The sequence below is a fragment of the Symphalangus syndactylus genome, chromosome 1 (assembly GCF_028878055.3).
Source record: "Symphalangus syndactylus isolate Jambi chromosome 1, NHGRI_mSymSyn1-v2.1_pri, whole genome shotgun sequence".
NCBI lineage: Eukaryota > Metazoa > Chordata > Mammalia > Primates > Hylobatidae > Symphalangus > Symphalangus syndactylus.
Genome location: NC_072423.2, coordinates 87,458,462 through 87,484,985, shown reverse-complemented (window position 1 = coordinate 87,484,985; position 26,524 = coordinate 87,458,462). Strand labels below are relative to the sequence as shown.

The 26,524-nt window shown below is 39.9% G+C and overlaps 1 pseudogene; it reads right to left on the bottom strand.

Moving 5' to 3' along the window:
* Nucleotides 1-70: 70 nt before the first annotated feature.
* LOC129476076 (glycine N-acyltransferase-like protein 1) lies at nt 71-24,910 on the bottom strand (annotated as a pseudogene).
* Nucleotides 24,911-26,524: the final 1,614 nt, after the last annotated feature.

Here is a 26,524-nt window from a genome sequence, read left to right as displayed (position 1 = left end):
CTTTATCTCAACACTTTCTTAAATGAAGACAACTTCTTTGATGAAAAAATTTGCTTTTTATTCTGAGTACCCTCTGAGGAGCTTTGAGATGCTCCGCTAAATTAAATTTTGTGGCTATGAGTGAAAATTTGGTTTTCTTACTTGCTTTTTATCACAAGGGGTTGCTAGGTTGAGTTGCAAATTTAAAGCTTAACTTTAGATTTTCAAGATGATTTTTATGTCTATGATGTATTAGTTTTCTATTGTCATTATAACAAATTATGATAAATATTATGCTTTAAAGCAACACAATGTGTTATATTTATGGCAGTCAGAAGTTCAGAATAGGATTTATGGGGCTAAAACCAACATGTTGGCAGGGCCAGCTCTTTCTGGAGGCAATATGGGTAAATCAACTCCCCTGCCTTTTCCAGATCATAGAGGCTGTCCTCACTCCTTAGCTTGTGTCTCTGAATCACATCATCTTCTATCTCTCTGCTTTCATCATCGCATCACATTCTTCTCTTCTGCACTCAAATTTCATTCTGCCTTCCAATTTTTTTTCTTTTTTCTTTTTTCTTTTTTTTTTTTTTTTTTTATTTTGAGACAGAGTCTCACACTGTAGCCCAGGGTGGAGTACAGTGATGTGATCTTGGCTCACTGCAACCTCTGCTTCCCAGGTCCCAGTTCAACCAATTCTCCTGCCTCAGCCTCCCGAGTAGCTGGGATTACAGGCATGTACCACCATTCCCAGCTAATTTTTGTATTTTTAGTAGAAACGGGGTTTCACCATGTTGGCAGAGTTCCAATGGCAAGTATCAATGGCAGGGTGGCCGACCGGAGCCAAAGGAGGCCACCTTTTGATCATGAAGTGTAATTGTTTTTAAGATCAGGGATTCAGAATTGTAATATAAGTGCTCAATTAGAAAGTTCTAATGATAGTGCATGGCACGTGTCCTTTCCCCCATCTAGATTTTCTGCTTTTTTTGTCTGGCTCACTCCTACTCACTCTCCAGTCCTCACCTTAGTGGTCACTTCTCCTGGAATTCCTGTGACCCTTTAAGATAGCAGTGGTGCAAATACCAAAGGCTGAACTTATAACCAGATTCACATGCAACACCTTGCCCTGTGCCATGCTTCAATAATGATGAGGAAGTGAGAAACAGTAGCAGAAAGGAGGCACAACAAATGACATTTCCATAGCAGAGGCCCCAAGGCTAGTCCACTTGATTCTCTAGATTTCCTTTTCTGTGTAACAATGATGAAAGGTAGCCTAGGAAAGCCATTTGTGTGAGGCTTTACTTTGATACCTTGCTAGTCACTAAACAAAGAGACTGATTCCATTCTTTAGTGTAGCCATTGCCTCATAAATCCATATATAGCCGGGGTATTTATTTCCAATAAAGTATCCATATAGATTAGGCATATTCTATTGACAATTTTATTAAAGTCCTTCATTTATCTTCCAGAGAGCAGATTCTGTCAACCACATTTCATAAAGAGTTCTGATTCTAAGAGGTAAGAACTGAGCCTGGCTTTCTAGTTACATGTTTACTGCTAACCCCATCCTTCCCTACAACACTTTTACATATTTAAAGACTATACCCTCTGCTGCCTCCAGCCTGGATTGTAAGTTCCACAACAGCATGGCTGTGTCTTTTAACATCAAGTCTCTATGTTAGAAAAGCTCCTGGCATATCATAAATGCCAAATAAGCATTTGTAAGTGAAGAAAACTATTCTATGGTTTCTACTACGGATATATTAAGAGATGGCTTTCACAAGACTGCTGAGTAGCTTCATTGTCTAAAATGGAATTAGATTCTCTGGGTACCACCTGGGTCCATTGGTGGTACTCACAGGTGGCCTCAAAGGAACAGAACTGCCCCACAAATCTGTGGGAGTCTTCATTTACTTCTAGAAAAGAGAAGTAAAATGGACTATTATTCTGATGCAGATATTTCATGAATCCCACAATCACCCGTGCCATGTCGTCTGTCATTTGGTATGTTTCCATGCTGTAGGCTATTCCTACATCACAAGAAGAGTCCAAGGTTAATCATGATACCGGAGCCCCATCTGACCTAGCACACAGGCTGCTGGCAGCGCTCCTATACAGCACTTGATGTAACGCCAGCTCCTCTCATTCTTCCCTCACCTCCAGTTATCATTTACCAGCCCTGAATAAGAGACAACCAGCAGGGCATTCTTAAAGTTGGGAGTTTCACAGTAGAAAACAAAAAGAAAGACAACAACATTCATCCTAACCCCTGTAATTTCTGGGTGCCGTCACATTCTAGAGATCCCAGGGACTCTTCTTGTCTAACGACCCACCATTGCAAAGTTGCGTATTTTGATGATTGACAACTTTTATTCATCCCAAAGAATGAATTCATCCTCTTTTCATTCCAAAACTCATTTACGTGAATAACAAAAATGTACAAGGAATAGCAATGATAAATGATCAGCACATGTTTTTGTCTCTCAAATTCATCGTCTGGGTGGCCTGACTCAGCTCAGCTTCCAAGCTTGCTTTTATTGGAGTCATGGAACTTCAGGATATTCTCCATAATAAAGAGGACTCCTCTCGAATGCTCTACCTTCAGTGACTTTGAAAATGCAGCCACTCTTATCCCCTCACCTAAACTTTCTTGAAGACCTGGGAAGAAAGCCAAGAAAGCAATATTGTCAGACTTGGAGTTCTCTACTTACACTGCTCCCACCTGATTAATACATCAATGCTTAGTCGTTATCAAACTTGAGTTTACACCGCAGTGTGAGGGAGTCTTTGTCACACCACAGATTGCTCTACTTCCCCCAGCCCCCAGAGTTTTTATAAATTTACATTTCTGTTGAGCTCTCAGGTGATGCTAAAAATATTAGTTGATGACTCAATTTGAGAAGCACAGCTGCTTGCCCATTTCTTCAGACTCGTTATCTTGGATTTGGAGTATCTGTTTCCAGTTTATGATCTCACATATTTCAAAACTTCTTGTGATTTTTTAGTCTCTTTGGAGAACATGCAATATGCTTTTGTGTATGAATCCATATTGTCAGTCATCTCCTGTTTAGGATGGTGAAAGGTCAGATCATTCAATTGAAATTTTTCTTCACCTCTCACTGATTGCAATTATCAGAAAAATGAAAGTTCAAAAGAAAATTTTATCAGTGGCCCATGATGGCCGCAGATGGGCACACGGATAATAAAACCTAGGCTTATAAGCTACTGCTGACCTCTTGCCTGTGTAACTGGAGTTCGTTAAATATTCCACTGACAGGTACTGGTTATAAAACTGATTATCAGATCCAGAAAAAAGACAGGATGAAATCAGTCATCTTCCACCAGGCCTTAAGATGCCTCACCTTTCTCCCTACTCACTCAACTGCACACTTACTTTATTTTATATATAGCATCACCGAGAACCCAGCAGAATCAAAAGATTGCAACAGTTGCTTCTCTCCTTGCTTCTCTCACCTCCTGGGCCACAGGTATCCCCCTGTTATATATACTGTGCCCCCACGTAACCTCCTGTGTGACACATTCTGGGATGTACTGAGTCTGTGTCTCTAGGATTAGGTCCTTAAACTTGGCTCAAAATAAATTTAACTGTGATTTCTCTAAATTTTAGTTCCCACTGTTTCACCACACACCTAGAATCTATAGTGTCCTAGAATCTACAGTGTCCAAGGCTTGGGCAAGATACTTTAGTGAATATAAACATTAATGAGACATTGCCTTTTCCCAAGCCTACATGATGTCAGCCTATTCAAAGAGTGACACTGTCTTTAAAGCCAGAAGCCCACAAAATAGAATGAAATAACTGAAATTTTGGCAGCACTCTGGGTAATTTATGTGGTGTTAGACTTATGGGTTTAAAAAAAGAGACTGGTGATCACATTCTGGCAAGCCACAAACTTCATGGGAAGATGAATTTCTGTTTCTCAGGGGAAATATAAACAATAAATGTGAGAGTTTTAGCAGTGAATATTAATATTATTTTAGAAAAAAGAGAAAATAGTGTAACTAATTTTAAAGAAAACTTCAAGAATTTGCGAATGTTTTTATGAATGGAAGTTCCTGAATATGGCCGAAACCAAAACTTCCATGAATTTAAAATAGTGGATGTTTTAAAAGACCAGATTTTTAAAAAAGCGACTAAAAATAGCCAAGTAAATATTCAAGGAATTATAAAAAGAATATCAAAATAAACTAGAAGAAAACAAATGGAACTATCTATAAAAATGAAAGCTATATATAATGAAATGGAAAACAAGACATAGTGTAAAGGATATATAAAAACCAAAGTTCATTTTTAAATGGCAAAAACAGAAAGAGAAAAGAGAGAGAGATAAACTTCTGGTAAGGCATTTTAAGGAAATACGAGAGACAGAGAAAAAGCAAAAATAAAAAAATAAGCATAGAGTATGAGAGATGAGAATGGAAACAGAGAAAAGAACAAGAGAATTATAATAGAAGATTATACACTACCCAAAGGCAACATATTTATTGACAAAAGAAATGGATGTTATCCCTCAAAAATAAACAATCAAAATTGACTTTCAAAAACATAGAAAACCTCAACAAACTAACATAAAATATCAGAAATTAAATTTAAAATCTACCATTTAAAAATTGGACAAGGATTATGGCCTCCAGCTCCAACCATGTTGCTACAAAAGACATTATTTTATTCTTTTCTGTTGCTGTGTAGTATTCCATGGGAATATATGTACCACGTTTTTTTAATTCAGTCTACAATTGATGGGCACCTGGGTTGATTCCATTTCTTTCCTATTGTGAACAGTGCAGCAATGAATATACAGATGCATGTGTCATTTGGGTAGAATCATTCATTTTCTTTTGGCTATTTACTTAGTAATGGCATTGTTTGGTTGAATGGTAACTTTGTTTTAAGTTCTCTAAGAAATTTCCAGACTACTTTCCACAGCGCAATAATCCTAAGCAAATTAATGCTGTAACAGAAAACCAAATATCACATGTTCTCACTCATAACTGACAGCTAAGCATTGACCATACATGGACATAAATGTGGGAACAATAGATGCTGTGGACTACTAGAGGGTGGAGACAGAGGGGCTGGTTAGAAAACTACTGGGTACTATGCTTACTACCAGGAAGATGGAATCTGTCCATACTCCAAGATTCAGCATCATGCAATATTCACATGTAACAAATCTGCACAGGTACCCCTTGTATCTAAAGAAAAAAATTAAAATTAAAAAATAAGAAGTAGCCAAAATCAGATTATTTTACATTTAAACTGTACACAAGCCAAAACAAACACATAATTTTAATATTAAGCTTTGGAAACAGCAAATCTGTTAAAAAATAACAAAAAGAGACTTATTGACCATATTCTCTTATGAATACATATATAAAAATTCTGCATAAAATATTCAGTAGTATATCAAAAGAACGTGAGCACTTCCAAGATGGCCAAATAGGAGCACCTCCAGTCTGCAGCTCTCAGCAAGTTAGATGCAGAAGATGAGTGATTTCTGCATTTCCAACTGAGATACCTGGTTTATCTCATAGGGACTGGTTGGACAGTGGGTGCAGCCCATCGAGGGAGAGCCAAAGCAGCATGGGGCATCACCTCACCCAGGAAGCAGAAGGGGTTGGGGCATTTCTTTTTCCTAGCCAAGGGAAGCCATGACAGACTCTACCTGGAAAAATGGTACACTTCTGCCCAAATGCTGCTCTTTTTGACAGCCTTAGCAACCAGCAGTCCTTGAGATTCCCTCCTGTGCCTGACTCAGCAGGTTTCACACCCATGGAGCCTTTCTCACTGCCATTGCAGCAGTCTGAGATCAACCTGCAAGGCTGCAGTCTGATGGGGGGAGGTGCGTCCGCCATTGCTGAGGCTTGAGTAGGTAAACAAAGTGGCCAAGAAGCTTCCACTGGGCCGATCCCACCACAGCTCAACAAGGCCTATGGCCTTTATAGACTTCACCTCTGTGGGCAGGGCATAGCTGAACAAAAGTCAGCAGACAACTTCTGCAGACTTAAATGTCTCTGTCTGACAGTTTTGAAGAGAGGAGTGGTTCTTCCAGCATGGTGTTCGAGCTCTGAGAACAGAGAGACTGCCTCATAAAGTGGGTCCCTGACTCCCGTGTAGCCTGACTGGGAGACATCTCCCAGTAGGGGCTGACAGACACCTCATACAGGAGGGTGCCCCTCTGGGATGAAGCTTTCAGAGGAAGGATCAGGCAGCAATATTTGCTGTTCTACACTATTTGCTGTTCTGCCAGCTCCACTGGTGATATCCAGGCAAAAAGTGTACAGAGGGACTTCCAGCAAATTCCAACAGACCTGCGGCTGAGGGGCCTGACTGTTAGAAGGAAAACTAACAAACAGAAAGGAATAGCATCAATGTCAACACAAAGGACATCCACAGCAAAACCCCATCTGTAGATCACCAACATCAAAGACCAAAGGTAGATAAAACCATAAAGATGGGGAGAAACCAGAGCAGAAAAGCTGAAAATTCCAAAACCTAGAGCACCTCTTCACCTCCAAAGGATTGCAACTCCTTGCCAGCAATGGAACAAAACTGGACAGAGAATGACTTTGACGAGTTGACAGAAGTAGGCTTCAGAAGGTTGGTAATAACAAACTTCTTCGAGCTAAAGGAGCCTCTTCTAACCCATTGAAAGGAAGCTAAAAACCTTTAAAAAAAGTTAGATGAATGGCTAACTAGAATAAAGAGTGTAGAGAAGACCTTAAATGACCTGATGGAGCTGAAAACCATGGCATGAGAACTTCATGACGCGTTTGCAAGTCTCAATAGCCAATTTAATCAAGTGGAAGAAAGGATATCAGTGATTGAAGATCAAATTAATGAAATAAAGTGAGAAGACAAGGTTAGAGAAAAGAGTACAAAGAAACAAACAAGTCTCCAATAAATATGAGACTATGTGAAAAGACCAAATCTACATTTGATTGGTGTACCTGAAAGTGATGGGGAGAATGGAGCCAAGTTAGAAAACACTCTTCAAGATATTATCCAGGAGAACTTCCCCAACCTAAGAAGGCAGGCCAACATTCAAATTCAGGAAATACAAAGAACACTACAAAGATACTCCGCGAGAAGAGCAACCTTGAGAAGAGCAACCTCAAGACACATAATTGTCAGATTCACCAAGATTGAAAAGAGAACAAAATGTTAAGGGCAGCCAGAGAGAAAGGTCAGATTACCCACAAAGGAAGCCCATCAGACTAACAGCAGACCTCTCAGCAGAAAACCTACAAGCCAGAAGAGAGTGGGGGCCAATATTCAACATTCTTAAAGAAAAGAATTTTCAACCTGGAATTTCATATCCAGCCAAACTAAGCTTCATAAGTGAAGGAGAAAAAAAATCATTTACAGGCAAGCAAATGCTGAGAGATTTTCTCATCGCCAGGCCTCCCTTATAAGAGCTCCTGAGGGAAGCAGTAAACATGGAAAGGAAAAACTGGTACCAGCCACTGAAAAAAACATGCCCAATTGTAAAGACCATTGATGCTATAAAGAAACTGCATCAAGTAGCAGGCAAAATAACCAGCTAACATTATCATGGCTGGATCAATTTCACACATAACAATATAAACCTTAAATGTAAATGGGCTAAATGTCCCAATTAAAAGACACAGACTGGCAAATTGGATAAAGAGTCAAGACTCATCAATGTGCTGTATTCAGGAGACCCATCTCACATGCAGAGACACACATAGGCTCAAAATAAAGGGATGGAGGAAGATCTATCAAGCAAATGGAAAACAACAAAAAGCAGGGGTTGCAATCCTAGTCTCTGATAAAACAGACTTTAAACCAGCAAAGATCAAAAGAGACAAAGAAGGCCATTACATAATGGTAAAGGGATCAATTCAACAAGAAGAGCTAACTATCCTAAATATATATGCACCCAACACAGGAACACCCAGATTGATAAAGCAAGTCCTTAGAGTCCTACAAAGAGACTTAGACTCCCACACAATAATAATGGGAGACTTTAACACCCCACTGTCAATGTTAGGCAGATCAACAAGACAGAAAGTTAACAAGGATATCCAGGATTTGAACTCAGCTCTGCACCAAGTGGACCTAATAGACATCTACAGAATTCTCCACCCCAAATCAACAGAATATACATTCTTCTCAGTTCATCGCACTTACTCTAAAATTGACCACATAATTGGAAATAAAACACTCCTCAGCAAATGTAAAAGAACAGAAATCAAAACAAACTGTCTCTCAGACCACAGTGCAATCAAATTAGAACTCAGGATTAAGAAACTCACTCAAAACTGCTCAACTACATGGAAACTGAAAAACCTTTTCCTGAATGACTACTGGGTAAATAACGAAATGAAGGCAGAAATAAAGATGTTCTTTGAAATCAATGAGAACAAAGAAACAATGCACCACAATCTCTGGGACACATTTAAAGCAGTGTGTAAAGGGAAATTTACAGCACCAAATGTCCACAAGAGAAAGTAGGAAAGATCTAAAGTCGACACCATAACATCACAACTAAAAGAACTAGAGAAGCAAGAGCAAACAAATTCAAAAGATAGCAGAAGGCAAGAAATAACCAAGATCAGAGCAGAACTGAAGGAGATAGAGACACAAAAAAACCTTTCAAAAAAATCAATGAATCTAGCAGCTGGTTTTTTGAAAAGATCAACAAATTGATAGACCATTAGCAAGAAAAGAGAGAAGAATCAAATAGATGCAATAAAAATGATAAAGGGGATATCGCCACCAATCCTACAATTACAAACTACCATCAGAGAATACTATAAACACCTCTAGGCAAATAAAATAGAAAATCTAGAAGAAATCGATGAATTACTGGAACCATATACCCTCCCAAGACTAAACCAGGAGGAAGTTGAATCTCTGAATAGACCAATAACAGGTTCTCAAATTGCGGCAATAATTAATAGCCTACCAACCAAAAAAAGTCCAGGACCCGAGGGATTCACAGCCAAATGCTAACAGAAGTACAAAGAGGAGCTGGTACTATTCTTTCTGAAACTATTCCAATCAATAGAAAAAGAGGGAATCCTCCCTAACTCATTTTATGAGGCCAGCATCATCCTGACACCAAAGCCTGGCAGAGACACAACAAAAAAAGAGAATTTTAGACCAATATCCCTGATGAACACTGATGCAAAAATCCTCAATAAAATACTGGCAAACTGAATCCAGCAGTGCACCAAAAAGCTTATCCACCAAGATCAAGTTGGCTTCATACTTGGGATGCAAGGCTGGTTCAACATATGCAAATCAATAAACATAATCCATCACATAAACAGAACCAATGACAAAAATCACATGATTATCTCAATAAATGCAGAAATGGCCTTCAACAAAATTCAACAGCCTTTCATGATAAAAACTCTCAATATACTAGGTATTGATCGAATGTATTTCTAAATAATAAGAGCTATTTATGAAAAACCCCCAGCCAATATCATACTGAACGGGCAAAAATTGGAAGCATTCCATTTGGAAACCAGCACAAAACAGGGATGCCCTTTCTCACCACTCCTATTTAACACAGCGTTGGAAGTTCTGGCCACGGCAATCAGGCAAGAGAAAGAAATGAAAGGTATTCAATTAGGAAAAAAGGAAGTCAAATTGTCCCTGTTTGCAGATGACATTATTGTATATTTAGAAAACCCCATTGTCTCAGCTGAAAATCTCCTTAAGCTGATAAGCAACTTCAGCAAAGTCTTAGGGTACAAAATCAATGTGCAAAACTCACAAGCATTCCTATACACCAATAACAGACAGAGAGCCAAATCATGAGTGAACTCCCATTCACAATTGCTACAAAAAGAATAAAATACCTACAAATCCAACTTACAAGGGATGCGAAGGACCTCTTCAAGAACTACAAATCACTGCTCAACAAAATAAAGGATGACACAAACAAATGGAAGAACATTCCATGATCATGGATAGAAGGAATCAATATTGTGAAAATGGCCATACTGCCTAAGGTAATTTATAGAGTCAATGCCATCCACATCAAGGTACCAATGACTTTCTTCACAGAATTGGAAAAAACTGCTCTGAAGTTCATATGGAACCAAAAAGGAGCAAGAATAGCCAAGACAATCCTAAGCAAAAAGAACAAAGCTGGAGGCATCGTGATACCTGACTTCAAACAATACTACCAGGCTACAGCAATCAAAGCATCATGGTACCAAAACAGATATACAGACCAATGGAACAAAACACTGGCCTCAGGAATAACACCACACATCTCAACCATCTGATCTTTGACAAACCTTACAAAGACAACAAATGGGGAAACGATTGCCTATTTAATAAATGGCAGTGGTAAAACTGGCTAGCCATATGTAGAAAGCTGAATCTGGATCCCTTCCTTACACCTTATACAAAAATTAACTCAAGATGGTTTAAAGACTTAAACATAAGACCTAAAAGCATCAAAACCCTAGAAGAAAACATAGGCAATACCATTGAGGACACAGGCATGGGCAAAGACTTCATGACTAAAACACAAAAACAATGGCAACAAAAGCCAAAATAGACAAATGGGATCTAATTAAACTAAAGAGCTTCTGCATAGCAAAAGAAACTATCATCAGAGTGAACAGGCAACCTACAGAATGGGAGAACATTTTTGCAATCTACTCATCTGATAAAGAGCTAATATCCAGAATCTATAAAGAACTTAAACATGTGTCTTTATAGCAGCATGATTTATAATCCTTTGGGTATATACCCAGTAATGGGATGGCTGGGTCAAATGGTATTTCTAATTCTAGATCCCTGAGGAATCGCCACACTGACTTCCACAATGGTTGAACTAGTTTACAGTCTCACCAACAATGTAAAAGTGTTCCTATTTCTCCACATCCTCTCCAGCACCTGTTGTTTCCTGACTTTTTAATGATTGCCATTCTAACTGGTGTGAGATGGTATCTCATTGTGGTTTTGATTTGCATTTTTCTGATGGCCAGTGATGATGAGCATTTTTTCATGTGTTTTTTGGCTGCATAAATGTCTTCTTTTGAGAAGTGTCTGTTCATGTCCTTTGCCCACTTTTTGATGGTGTTGTTTGTTTTTTTCTTGTTAATTTGTTTGAGTTCATTGTAGATTCTGGATATTAGCCCTTTGTCAGATGAGTAGTTGCACATGTATGTTTATTGTGGCACTATTCACAATAGCAAAGACTTGGAACCAACCCAAATGTCCATCAATGACAGACTGGATTAAGAAAATGTGGCACATATACACCATGGAATACTATGCAGCCATAAAAAATGATGAGTTCATGTCCTTTGTAGGGACATGGACGAAGCTGGAAACCATCATTCTCAGCAAACTATCGCATGGACAAAAAAACCAAACACCTCATGTTCTCACTCATAAGTGGGAACTGAACAGTGAGAACTCATGGACACAGGAAGGGGAACATCACACACAGGGGCCTGTTGTGGGGTGGGGGAAGAGGGGAGGGATAGCATTAGGAAATATACCTAATGCTAAATGACGAGTTAATGGGTGCAGCACACCAACATGGCACATGTATACATATGTAACAAACCTGCACGTTGTGCACATGTACCCTAAAACTTAAAGCATAATAAAAAAAAGAACTTAAACAAATTTAAAACAAAAAACAGCCCCATCAAAAAGTGGGGAAACGATTTGAAAAGACACTTCTCCAAAGAAGGTATTTATTCAGCCAACAGACACGTGAAAAAATGCTCATTGTCACTGGTCATTAGAGAAATGTAAATCAAAACCACAATGAGATACCATCTCATGCCATTTGGAATGGTGATCCTTAAAAAGTCAGGAAACAACAGATGCTGGAGAGGATGTGGAAAAATACAAATTCTTTTACACTGTGGGTGGGAGTGTAAATTAGTTCAACCATTAAGAAAGACAGTTTGGTGATTTCTCAAAGATCTAGAACTAGAAATACCATTTGACCCAGCGATCCCATAACTGGGTATATACCGAAAGGATTATAAATCATGCTACTATAAAGACACATGCACATGTATGTTTATTGTGGCACTATTCACAATAGCAAAGACTTGGAACCAATCCAAATGTCCATCAGTGATAGACTGGATTAAGAAAATGTGGCACATATACACCGTGGAATACTATGCAGCCATAAAAAAGAATGAGTTCATGTCCTTTGCAGCGACGTGGATGAAGCTGGAAACCATCATTCTCAGCAAACTGTCACAAGGACAGAAAACCAAACACTGCATGTTCTCACTCATAGGTGGGAATCGAACAATGAGAACACTTGGACACAGGATGGGGAACATCGGGGCCTTTCAGGCGGTGGGGGGCTTGGGAGGAATAGCATTAGGAGAAATACCTAAAGTAAATGACGAGTTGATGGGTGCAGCAAGCCAACATGGCACATGTATACCTATGTAACAAACCTGCATGTTGTGCACATGTACCGTAGAACTTAAAGTATAATAAAAAAAGGTAAAAAAAAAATGTGAACATGAACAGTTTGTTTTAGAAAGGCCAGAATGGCTTTGATTGGAAGATCTTTTAGTGTGATAAATTAAAGGAGGAAAAATTACATGAGTATATAAGTTGCCAAACAGAAAAGACAAAAATGAAATAATATAAAATTTACCCTCCATTATAAATACAAGTTCCATGAAAGTAGGAACGAGAGGAAAATGCTCTAAACATGTAAAGACAGAGTCAAATGTAATTCTAAATGTATGTTGTTATAGCTATTTTATTAAAATCAAGAATGAGACAAGTATAAAAATATTATTATTGTCAGTTGGCATTATTTCCTTAGGTTGCACATTATGCAATAAGTCAAGAAACTAAAAACCCTCACAAATATTGGCAAAGCAGCAGCAAATAACTTTGTTTGCAGATTACAGTATTATGCATTGAGAAAATCCAAGAGACTTTGACAAAAAAACAAAACAAATAACACCCTACACAAATAGGATTTTAAAGAATAGTGTGACATATTTGGAAATCAAAAGTACAAATAAAAAGCAATAACAAAATAATAATTCTCAGAAATAGAAAAGGAAAAATAATTTTGAAATCTTAACGAATAGTATAAAACACCTAAAAGTAAACTTAATGGAAAATCACGTAGTTTACTACAGGAAAACAGTTAAATTTTACAAGATGGCATAGAACAGAAACTGAAAAAAGTGAGAAAAAAGACCATATTTCTAGATGACAACATGTAGTATCACAAAAATATTAATCTTTCCACAATTGTCTTTTAGACAATACCAATCACAATTGCAGTAGTTAGTTGGGGTAGTTGGTGGGGAACTGGAAAAATTAGTTGATGTTCGTATGGCTCTTAAGTGTATAAGAAATAGGAAAGTAAGAAAAGTATTGGTGAAGGGTGATTTGCTTTATTAGATATTAAAATTTACCACAAAACAATGAAATAGCATAAGAAAAGACTGGAAACAAATACAGAAATAGATACAAAAATATATAAAGGTTATACGACAAATAAACATTTATGTTTCAATAGTGGAATGACTTATTTAATAAATGGTGCTAATGTAATTAGCCAGCCATAAGGAAGAAAAATATAAAAGAATGTTATTTCGTGCTATCCAAAAACATATTTTAAATAGAATAAAGATTGAAATGTCAAAAGTAAAAATTAACTCACTGTAAGACAAAATCAGAAAACACTTGCATGATCTTGGAGTAGGAAAAATCTTCCTAATTATTAACTAAAGAAAACAAAACCTCTGAAGTCATAGTGAAAAATATAACATATTTGATTACAGGAAAGTTAAAAATTTCTTCACATCAAAATCTCCATCCATAAAATAGAAAATAATTCTAAATTGGGCAACAAATTTGTAGCATATGCTTTGTGTTAGTATCCCTAGTATCCAAAACACTTACAGAATTTTAAGAATGACACAAAACCACAGTGTAAAAATGGTCAAACAATATAAACAGTTCAGAAGTGAACCCCAAATTACTGATAAACATATGAAAATAAAACATGTTGACTATCACTAGTCATGGTAATGCAAATTAAATCTACAATAAGATGCCATCTTTCACCCATCAGTTTGGCAAAATTAAAAGAGGGATAACATTCAGTGCCAGTGAGAATGTGGGGAAACAATTCTTCCACACATTGCTAATGGAAATAAAACTGGAATCCTTTGGGAAGGTAATCTGGCAGTGCTTACTTATGATAAAATAAACTCTGACTTGGAGATATCCCTTTTGGAAATCACTTGTATGGAGAAAAGTTTCCAGGATGTAAAGACATGTATACGAGGACATTTTTTGAAGCATTGTTTGTACTTGCAAAAAAGTATGAACAATTTGAACCCAACAGCAGGAGAAAGACTGACTAAATAGCATTGTATTGGCTCTGTGGAATGCCACAGTTATTAAAACGAATATATTAGTGCTGTATTGATTTTCCCAAAGGGATGTCCATATGTCAAAGGCAAATTAAAAAGTGATGACAGGATATATTCCCAATAATGGGATGGCTGGGTCAAATGGTATTTCTAGTTCTAGATCCCTGAGGAATCGCCACACTGACTTCCACAGTGTTTGAACTAGTTCATATCCTTTGTAGGGACATGGATGAAGCTGGAAACCATCATTCTCAGCAAACTATTGCAGGGACAAAAAACCAAACGCTGCATGTTCTCACTCATAGGTGGGAACTGAACAATGAGAACACATGGACACAGGAAGGGGAACATCACACACTGGGGCCTGTTGTGCAGTGGGGGCAGGGGGGAGGGATAGCATTAGGAGACATACCTAATGTTAAATGACGAGTTAATGGGTGCAGCACACCAACATGGCACATGTATACGTATGTAACTAACCTGCACGTTGTGCACATGTACCCTAAAACTTAAAGTATAGTAAAAATAAAAAAGATTTAAAAAGTGATGACAGGAGAGATCATCAGTGTATGTTAATATGCCCAAGGACATTGATTACCCCAAAGGGTAGGAAATGAGGAGAGGAGGGGAGGGGAAGTGAGAGGTTATTAACTTCTTAAAATCATGTTAAATTTTTCCCTTGTATAATCAGCATATATTATCATTGTGATTAAAAACCAACAAGAAAAAATAATTTTCTAAATAAATTCTGTATCCCACCCTAAAACGTTATTATTCAAAATCAAATTGACTTTCAACACTGAAAGAAACATGGTATATGATGGAATCTGACAAGGTGAGTGTAATTCAAAGTAAATTGCAGCATATTTCATTTTTTCCTTTTTTTTTTTTTGGTCACGTATGTGTCCTGTGGAACTTTTATATTTTATTATTTTTGTTTATTGACTTGCTTTATAAAAACTAGCCTTGTTCAAAGCAATGCATATATGAAGTTATGGTTTGATGCTATAGTTACAATGCTAAAATACACATAATAACTACAAAGTTAGTGAAGTAAAGAGAACTATTTGGCTTCCTACAATTATTTAGCATATCACACTTTGAAGAAATTGGACCATGGATTAAATAAACTAAGCATTCATCTTTGATACCAAATTGTCAGGAAGCCAGGGAATCAAAAGAACATCCTTAGGGAAGGTGTTAGGCTCAGCCTGGCTCTCACCCCCTTTACTCCTTTATTCCTCAATCTAGGGTCACTTTGTCACTTTCTGCATTCCAATCCTGACCCAGTTTGCACACTAGTCTTGACTTCGGGTGGCTTATTACTATTTGGAGGCTCAGCGCCTATACCCACATGAAGTTGGGCTGGCAATGAGGCTTCAGTTCACTAACCAGATGTGCATAAAATACATACAAAAAGGGCAAGACTTTAGGGCAAAAAAATAGACCCAGGTTTGTATTACTATTTCAGCTTAATAGTTTATTCCTTATTTCAGCTTAATAGTTTATTCCAATTACCATAATGGCTAATTTTGGTAAATACTATTTAAAATCATGTGCTATGTACTAAGTCTTTGATGTACAATATCTCATTTAAACCTCATGTAATCCTCTGAAGAAGGTCCTGTTATTTTTCCCATTTTAACACATGATGAAACTCAGAGAAGGGCCTATGGTTACTGTCAGTCCATTGAAATTTAATTCAGATTGGACAATGCTTTCACATCTGGTATCCAGCAGCTATATGACTTAATATTTCTCAGTGTCATTTCCTCATCTCTAAATTGGAGATATTAATGGTCACTTCATAAGATTGTTCTATGAAAAGTCACTAACAAGACAATTGCTTCCAAATAGTTGACACACAGTAATTATGATTCCCTTCTCTGGTTCTTGCAAAGTAACTTCCTGGTTCTTGTTTTTTTGTTTGTTTGTTTGTTTAAGACAGAGTCTCACTCTGTTGCCCAGGCTGGAGTACAGTGGTGTGATCTTGGCTCACTGCAGCCTTGACCCCTTCTGGGGCTCAAGTCATCCTCCCACCTCAGCCTCCTGAGCAGCTAGGAGGATAAACATGCACCACCATGCCCTGCTAATTTTTTTTTTTTTTTTTTTTTTTTTTTTTTTTTGGCGGAGATGAGGTCTCACTATGTTGCAGAGGCTGGTCTCAAACTCCTGGGCATAAGTGATCCTCCTGCCTTGGCCTCCTGAAGTGCTGGGATTACAGGTAGAAGACACCATGCCTGGCCCTCAGAGGAAATTTTTACTGGTGGACTTCTGCTTTGGTTTTTGTTTCTAAGTCACTGTTCTGATATCTCAGACACCCAACTTTCCCTGTAAATTTGCCTCCTCTCAGCCCCTGCAGGTGACCCCTGCCACCTCAAAGGGCCCTTAATCTGTGAGTGTCAGTCTTATCATTTTCTTCCTCTACCCCCTCCACCCCTTTTCCTAGATGAATCTTATGCTTTACAGGAAGGGTGGGAACACGTGGCACTCTTGCAAGCTGCCAAGTACTTAAGGAGTCTTTTAAAATACTCACATTTCCTTTCACTCTATAAAAGCAGCCCTGGTGTCTCAACTGGTCAGTTCCTTAGGCCCTTTGGGCCAACCTGGCTCCACCAGTCCCTATCTGTGTGCCTACCTGCTTTTGAGGCTGGATAATAACCATCTGATACTCAGGCCAGGAGTCCACTAGCACCTCCATGTTGAAGGGGTTCCTGTGATTGATGTGGTACACAGAGCCGTACACCTGAAGGACGGATGGAAAGACTAGGAGAGGCTGGGATCCTCAGAGATGGAGATCTGGATGTGAAGAGAAAGAGAAAAACAGAAGTCAAGAGACAGTACTGGGACCAAGTCAGTGATGGTGAGATGAGCAGCATCCCTAGGACCCTTCTGATTGATGTGAAGTCACCAGCAAGTAGGCAGAACTCACAGGTAGGTGTCCTTCTGATACCAAAGAGCTACTGTGTACTAGGTGGGCACTTGGCAATGCTCTTAGCACTTATATTGTATGGATTTATTTAGTGTCCACAAAAACTTTAAGAGGTAGGTGCTAATATTATTCCTATTTCCTTGATGAAAAGACCAAAGGTAAAGGCACAGAAAGGTAAAGAAACATGCACAAAGCCATCTGACTCTCTCACTGTTCCCTCACCTTCAGGGACTCAGGAATGATCCAGGCCAAGGGTTTGTATAGGGCCAGCAGCTTCTGGGAGTTATTCAGTAGAATTATTTTGTGGGATGCTTCAGTCCTTAAGCCATTCAAGAAGAAACTCTGAAAAGATAACAAGGGAAGGGACAACATTAAGGGACCAAATGAATTTAAAATGCACTTTATATTTCTTCATTCAAGTAACAATCACGATGTAGAAACTGTTAGTATCATCCTCATTCTAAATATACCAAAGGTCAGAGAGAACAGGTAAATTTCTCAAGTTCTTACAGAGGTAAATGCCAGTGTCATACTTTGAAACCATATATGAATGGCTCCAAAACCCATGCCCTTCCTCCCTGGTGGAATGAATTAAAAGTGAATATTAAGAGTTCTGTGAGGTTCTCAAATGCCTGTAGCAGAACACTCACCTACCAACATCATAACTTTTTCCCTGTTGTTTGGTCATCAAATGCCTGAGAAATATTTTTCCACGTGGAATAGAAAATATCAGCCCTCTAAGAATAGTTCTGACTGAAAAACTTAGAGCAGGATCTGGCAAAGATTTTCTTTAGTTTCTGAGGGCAAAATATTTTAGACCTATGGCCATTTTGGATCTTTTCTCAGTTTCATTACAAAATTTTTTTAAAAAGATGAAAAAATTTTGACACATATCTGTAAACTTCCATTGAAATAACATTCAGAATTCTTAGAAATGTGCCATTAATTTAATAATAACTTGGAGAAGGTAATCATCACTACTGACAGTTTCAAAGCTTAGGCTGGTTTCAAATTTTAATTCTGTCCCCTACTTCTTTGTTAGGTTGCTTAATCAATCAGAACCTCAAAGTGTTTTCTCACAACTTTGGAGCCAGAAATCAGAATGCATGTTTTCCAGAGGAATTAGATTACACAATGCAATACATATAAAATGCATAGCATTATATCTGGCATGATGTAAGAATAATATTTAACATGTTAGTTTTTTAATTGACTTTATATTAATCAACATGTCACATAGATATTTAGCAATTATATCCAATGATATAAAAATAATTAAAAATATAAAGAACTTACAACAAACTTAATTAATGTAAGAAGAAACCCATGGATCAGATATTTGAAACAATCATTAGCAAATTAGTTAATACAGATATTTGAAATTTTTTATCATGAAGGTTAAATAGTTAAGAAATTCGTGTTCAGTAATAGGCAAGGTGAAACAGGTTTTGTCCTGTCTGGGGTCAAACGCCTCAAAGTTAAACTATGTTCTGTAGCTGGATGAAGCAAAGTTTAAACAAAGGCATCCTTTTGCAAGATCTCAGAATTTCAGAAAGTTTGAATACTCAAGGGAATTTTAGTAAATAGAACTGGATCTCTGACATGAGCCTATCCCTTGTTTGACTCTGCTGTTCTTGTAGTTGTCAAAAAAAAAAAAACAAAAAAAAAAACTGGTCTTATTTTCTTCCCCACCTCCAAGATCTTTCTTTTCTGTTTATCACCTGTTAACTAAAATTGCCCATATCCTTGTGTTTTACTATTGTATTCTCCTTTAAAGTTTTAGTAAAGATTTTAGAAGTCTCAGTTCAAGATCTACCATGCTATATCACTCCCTGCAGAAAAACTTGTGTTCCATTTGCCCTGAGAACTTTGTAGACTGGGCTAATACATGAGAAGAACTCCCACACCTATCAGCTGCCACATCTTTGTCCAAAATACCTATCCTATCCATTCCTCACTCCATTCACTTGCAATGACGTTAGTTCAGGGCCTCCTTCTCCTCATACTTAATATTGCTTTTATAACCCCACCCAGGCCTCAGCTTCTAACATCTACCCAAATAAAAGTTTTCTCTATCCATATTCTTCCCATAAACATTTCTTTTTTTATTATTATACTTTAAGTTCTAGGGTACATGTGCACATCATGCAGGTTTGTTACATATGTATACATGTGCCACCTTGGTGTGCTGCACCCATTAACTCGTCATTTACATTAGGTATATCTCCTAATGCTATCCCTCTCTGCTACCCCCATCCCACCACAGGCCCCGGTGTGTGATGTTCCCCTTCCTGTGTCCAAGTGTTCTCATTGTTCAATTCCCTCCTTTGAGTGAGAACATGTGGTGTTTGGTTTTTTGTCCCTGCGATAGTTTGCTGAGAATGATGGTTTCCAGCTTCATCCATGTCCCTACAAAGGACATGAATGCATCCTTTTTTATGGCTACATAGTATACCACAGTGCATATGTGCCACATTTTCTTAATCCAGTCTATCACTGATGGACATTTGGGTTGGTTCCAAGTCGTTGCTATTGTGAAGAGTGCCGCAATAAACATACATTGTGTCTTTATAGCAGCATGATTTATAATACTTTGGGTATATACCCAGTAATCGGATGGCTGGGTCAAATGGTATTTCTAGTTCTAGATCCTTAAGGAATTGCCACACTGTCTTCCACAATGGTTCAACTAGTTTACAGTCCCACTAACAGTGTAAAAGTGTTCCTATTTCTCCACATCCTCTCCAGCACCTGTTGTTTCTTGACTTTTTAATGATTGCAATTCTAACTGGTGTGAGATGGTACCTCATTGTGGTTTTGATTTGCATTTCTCTGATGGCCAGTGATGATGAGCATTTTTCATGTGTCTTTTGGCTGCATAAATGTCTTCTTTTGAGAAGTGTCTGTTCATATCCTTTGCCCACTTTTTGATGGAGTTGTTTGTTTTTTTCTTGTAAATTTGTTTGGGTTCACTGTAGATTCTGGATATTAGCCCTTTGTCAGATGAGTAGACTGCAAAAATTTTCTCCCATTCTGTAGGTTGCCTGTTCACTCTAATGATAGTTTCTTCTGCTGTGCAGAAGCTCTTTAGGTGAATTAGATCCCACTTGTCAATTTTGGCTTTTGTTCCATTGCTTTTGGTGTTTTAGACATGAAGTCCTTGCCCATGCCTCTGTCCTGAATGGTATTGCCTAGGTTTTCTTCTAGGGTTTCTATGGTTTTAGGTCTAACATTTAAGTGTTTGATCCATCTTGAATTAATTTTTGTATAAGGTGTAAGGAAGGGATCCAGTTTCAGCTTTTTACGTATGGCTAGCCAGTTTTCCCAGCACCATTTATTAAATAGGGAATCCTTTCCCCATTTCTTGTTTTTGTCAGGTTTGTCAAAGATCTGATGGTTGTAGCAGTGTGGTATTATTTCTGAGGGCTCTGTTCTGTTCCATTGGTCTATATCTCTGTTTTGGTACCAGTACCATGCTGTTTTGGTTACTGTAGCCTTGTAGTATAGTTTGAAGTCAGGTAGCGTGATGCCTCCAGCTTTGTTCTTTTGGCTTAGGATTGACTTGGCAATGCGGGTTCTTTTTTGGTTCCATATGAACTTTAAAGTAGCTTTTTTCCAATTCTGTGAAGAAGGTCATTGGTAGCTTGATGGGGATGGCATTGAATCTATAAATTACCTTGGGCAGCATGGTCATTTTCACGATATTGATTCTTCCTATCCACGAGCATGGAATGTTCTTCCATTTGTTTGTGTCCTCTCTTATTTCATTGAGCAGTGGTTTGTAGTTCTCCTTGAAGAGGTCCTTTACAACCCTTGTAAGTTGGATTCCTAGGTATTTTTTTCTCTTTGAAGCAACTGTGAGTGGGAGTTCACTCATGATTTGGAAGTTAAAGTACAAGGCCCAGAATATCAGGCAGGCCACCTCTGGTCTGGCTGCACCTGAGTTATGCAAATGCCTCTGAGGACCCACCTATCATAATGAGCATGGCCATGTCCAGGGAGGAAAACAAGCCTTCATTTACCAGCCTTTTTCAACCACTCATCTCCTAAACTGGAAGCATGATACCTTCTCCAACACAGAGAAGGCCCAGGTCCTTATAGATTTAATGCAGTTTATCTTCCTAATGCACAATCCAACTTGACCAGACTTCAAACAGCTCCTCCTGATGCTATTTAACACTGAGGAGCACCAGAGAGCAACAGAGGCAGCCCTCCATTGGCTAGAAGCCAATGCACCTGTGGGCAGTTAATGCCCAGGCATATGCACGGGGCCTATTTCCTGAAGAGGATCCCCACTGGGACCCAAAGTATGCAACCCAGTTTCAGCACCTACAGAGGTACTGAGAAGCAATCCTGCAGGGGCTAAAAGATGACAGGAAAAAGGCAATCAATATAAGGAAAGTCTCAGGGCTGCTACAAGGTGCAGATGAGAGCCCCAACCAGTTTTATGAAAGACTGTGAGGCATTCCAGTTATACACTCCATTTAACCCTGAGGCTGCTGAAAATCAGCGCATGGTGAATATGGCATTTGTAGGGCAGGTCCAGGGAGATATCAGGTGAAAATTGCTGAAGTTAGAAGGCTTTGCAGGCATGAATGCTACTCAGCTTATTGAAGTGGCTATCAAGGTGTACATTAACTGAGATCAGGAGGTAAAGAAGGAGGTTGATCAAAGGCTTAGGAAAAAGGCTGATTTGCTAGCGGGAGTCCTCACAGGAAGAAAAGCTTGCTTTGCAAGGGGGTACAAATGCAAGCGTGGAAGAGGCCAGTCTGAACAAGGATTCGAGAGCCAGCCAAGGCTATATGAGAGATAAATGTGTGCAATGCAAAAGGAAAAGACACTGGAAGGATGAATGTCCAGAGAATAATAACATAGAGAATGGTCAATGCCGTAGTATGAAAAAACCACAGGCCAAGGGCTACCATGCCCTGGGAGGAACTAGACACCAACCTGACTGGGCTGGCAGAAGCTGAAGGATATGAGGACAAGGACAGACTGGGCTTCTTCTCTTTGGGCCCCCAGGATCCCATGGTCACATTAGAAGTTGGGGGCCAGCTGATGGACTTCATGGTAGACACCAGGGCTGAACACTTGGTAGTGACCTGACCTATAGGGCCACTATCCAAGAACTGTGCAACTATTGTAGGTGCCACTGGAGTCTCAGAGAAGATGCCATTCTGTCAGTCAAGGAGGTGTCTTGTAGGAGGGCGAGAAGTTCAACATGAATTCCTATACCTCCCAAATTGTCCAGTTCCCTTGCTAAGAAGAAACCTACTACAAAAACTGCAAGTGCAGATTACTTTTGAGCCACAAGGAGATATTACTTTAAGCCTAACTCAGCCGAAAGCCATGGTATTAATCCTTAACGTCCCACAGGCTTTCCCCCATGATACGAGTAAACTTAGGAGTTTATAGATTTCTGTTTTCTGTAAATAGTAACTTCACGTATTCTGTTTTTTATCTAAGCAGCACAAGGAAGGTCATGAGATGACTGAGCAGGCCTGGACTGCAGCTATCTAGGTTCCATAGTGAAGGTTATAAGATAAGCCCATGCAAGGCACTAGACTAAGCCTAGATAACAGCTATCTGGGCCACATAACAAGAGTTGCATGTAATTCTGAGTTAGGCACCTGTCACAATTTGATTGACTGCCTTTCTTCTGCCTCTGTATCCTTGCTTTCATGCCACTATGCTTCACACTACTGTAAGCTTGTTTCAAGCTAGCCCATCTTAGAACTGTGTATAAAAGTCAAGTGCTGTCTTTGTTCTGGGACCAGTGTTTGGCTGTTAATCTGCTGGGTCTGAATGCACTCAATAAAATCCTCCTGTTTCACCCTGTTGAAATGGAACAGGAAAACAACCACCCAAAAGGAGCAGATGTAACAATTTCCGAGGCTCATATAAGACTAGGAATAGTTTCAGTTTCCAAAAATCCGACTAGAAAACTTCATAATTCATGAAGTGTCAGGGAGAGTACTCAGAAGGTATTGCTTCCATAGTGGGACAAAATTAGCCCTAGTTCTGGTCCCACCTAACAAACAAATGCAAGCTTTGAAAGCATAAAATTGTTTCCATGTAAAATAACATCAGACTAGAAGAAAGCTCAAGAGTAAGCAGACTACCTTGAAGGATTCCAGGCCAGTGTCTAAGGGAAGGGCAGCAAGGCAAAGCTAGTTGGAATTCAAGATTTAAGGAGACAAAGCTAAGAGACCAAGGTGACAAGAGATCACAGGCAACAGACCTGGCGGGAGACCTGCAGAGAGAAAGAACTTAGAATATATGAAGAGGGTTCCCCTAAAGATTTCAACTGTGTACTGATCAGAGCAGTGGCTGAGAAAACTTCCCAAGGCCAGGAAAGAACCACCCTAAAACGATTATATTGTAACTATCCTCCCGCCTTCTCCCTGTATCCCTTTTGGGGATCCCCATTTCCTCATTTCTAAATTAAGGAGTTTGGCTCAGATCAAACTTTTATTGTTCCTGTGAATTGGTTCCTCTGAGCCTTTTAAAAAGGATTCCAGATCCCACCCTCACAGACTCTGATTTTCAGTATGTCAGGTTGTGGCTATGAAATAGGCACTTTTATCTGCCTCACTCCACAACCCCCACCTCAAATGTGCACCACGTTGTTTAAACAACTGTCTATGCCACCACAGCATGACCTCAATTCTTTCCTAATGCCCCAGAACCTATGAAGGTAACCTGTGCTTGCAGCTGTGCTTGCTTACAGAAACAAAGGCTGGATGTCAGTAACCACCATGCGGCAAGATAGGAAAGGAGCTCAGCAGGGCTACCCTAACCTGAATCCTTGCTAATTACCATATGTAAATCCCTGCCCCGGGGAGAAATGCACCTTGCTAGGCACATGTAGTGATGAGCGGCAACAGAAAGTATGAGACTGTCACACTCAGCTCTTCCTGGAAAGCCCCACCTCTTTCCAGGAATCCTTGCCCTCAGTCTCCACCTACAAGCCCTAGAAGACCTTGTCTAGCACCCCTTCACTACACCCCACACACTTTGAGCAGGAGCTTCCCTTCTCCATTCCTTGATCAGTGAATAAAGTTTCTGCTCTGCTTAATCGAACCTGGTCTCGTGCTAAGTGTGGGAAAGGCACCCGGCAGGGAAAGAACTCACCAGTGTCAAACGACCCTCTTGAGATTCAGGAACACCTAGACGATCTCCAAGTATCTTTTCAGGAGTAAAACTCTTGGCCTTTGAAGTTGAGGGGCAGGAAGGGAATTATCACAGTGGGCTGCGGCCCAGCTCTCCATCCAAAACCTCCTTGACTTTGGGCTGAGGTCCTTCTGCCTACTGCCCTTGCGAGCCATCCCCCTAAGAACTCCAGGTCCAACACAGGACCAGAAAAAACACTCACAGAACCAGAGAGTCTCTCCACACAGTGCTTGTGCCAGTGCCCAACGTTCTGGATTAGCAGGTGCTGCGAAGACTGCTCTCTTGTGGCTCTCAGCTGAACTTTGCCCGCCTGGAAGATCAAGTCCGCGAGCAGGAGGATCCTGGCAATTGACTCTCTCGCTGGCCAACAGACGAAGAGTCTCTGGAGGCTGTTTTCTCTCATTGGATGAAAATGACTCATCGCTCATCCACTTTGGAAGCCAATTAACATCTCTGGAGACTGACTGCAGCAATTGGAAGGGATAAGCGCGGGTGGGTCGGAAGCCCTTGTGGAGGGGACTGCGCATCCATCCGCCCGCTCACCATCCCTATTTGTCCGGATGACCCATCCCGGTCCCAGCGCTCCTTGCCCCGCCCCCCGCCACCACCACGACTCAGTCCACGGCCAGCTCCCGCGTCCCAGGATAAACTAAGCAATCACTGCCCTGCTCCTTCCCGGTCATCAGTGTCCCCTGTCTACCAGTGGAGGCCAAGGAGGAGCTGCACAGCAGCTGGGCTGAACGGGAGGCGCCTGGCGGTTTCGCGCTTTCCCCGCCTTTTGATTGCGCGAGAGCAGCGCGCTGGCGGGAGCTGCAGGGCAAATATCCCGCCCTGGTGCGTTGGTGTGTGGCACTTGCCGCCATTCTGCCGCTGTAGGGTGAGGGGCGGTGGCGGGACTAGAATCCAGGCGGGATCCGTCGGCAGCAGCAGAGAGAGCTCAACCCTGATGATGCAGAATCCCAGACTCCAGCAGACTTCAAGTCCCAGAGCAGGCTGCACCGGCGCCTGCGTGAGGGCTAGAGGGACTTGGCCTGCTCCGCAAATGATCCAACTTCGCAGAGGATCTGGCGAACACAGACAATGCCAGCCTGGATAAGGAAGCGGCCAGCACTGCTTAGGCTGGGTTCCCAGGACGCGCATTACTGAGTGTGGAACTTTACCCTCCTGATGAAGACGCCAGAGTTGGGTATCCCCAAAGTGATGATCAAAGAAGTGCTTTGCATGGGGCTTGAGAAAACATCTTACTGTTTAGGAACAGAATGTCTTAGTATCTAAGAACCTGAATAGAAGGAGATGCCTTCAGTATTGGGTGTTTGAAAAGTTGGTCAATAAAGGGGAGAAGATGGTTGATTAAGGGGGGATGGTGACAATTATTTTGTAACTCATAGAAGGACAGATGTTTATGTAAAAGTTGATCGTTTTGGTGGAATAATCATGAGCGTGTTTCTGAAGTTAATGTAAAATATAGAGAGACCCCTAAAATCACTGCTTAAATTACACCGGTCTTGTGGTGCTTGGAAAGAGAAAACTTTGGAAGTATAATTGTAAAAATAATATTATACAGAAAAAGAGAAAACTTAAGGACAGCTTTCTCAAATCGCTGTTATTCTTGAATCATCTGAAAGCAGTATACATGAGTGGCACCAATATACTTCGGAGACTAAATCATTGCACAAAGAGACTTGATTTTCTTTTCATTATAGAATCTGGAGGAAAAAAAGCTATGAAAAGCAAGAGGTGGTAGAGAATGGTGTTGTTGAAATTGCCTGACATCACTGGAGATAATCTGCCCTGGAAAGAAGCGCTCCTTAGGGAGGAGCATCTGCGCATTCCATTAGCGTAAAGCACCTGGTCGGCCATATGAAGAAGTCTGGATTTTGTTTTAAATGTGAAATTTATTTTAAATGGAAGATTTGAAGCAAGGGAGTGATATAACCTGACATATTTTTAAAAATCACTCCCGTAGCTGTGTGGGGGACAAACTCTGGGAGGACAAGAGGAGATATGGAAGGGAGAAGGCAGCTAAGAGTCTGTCCC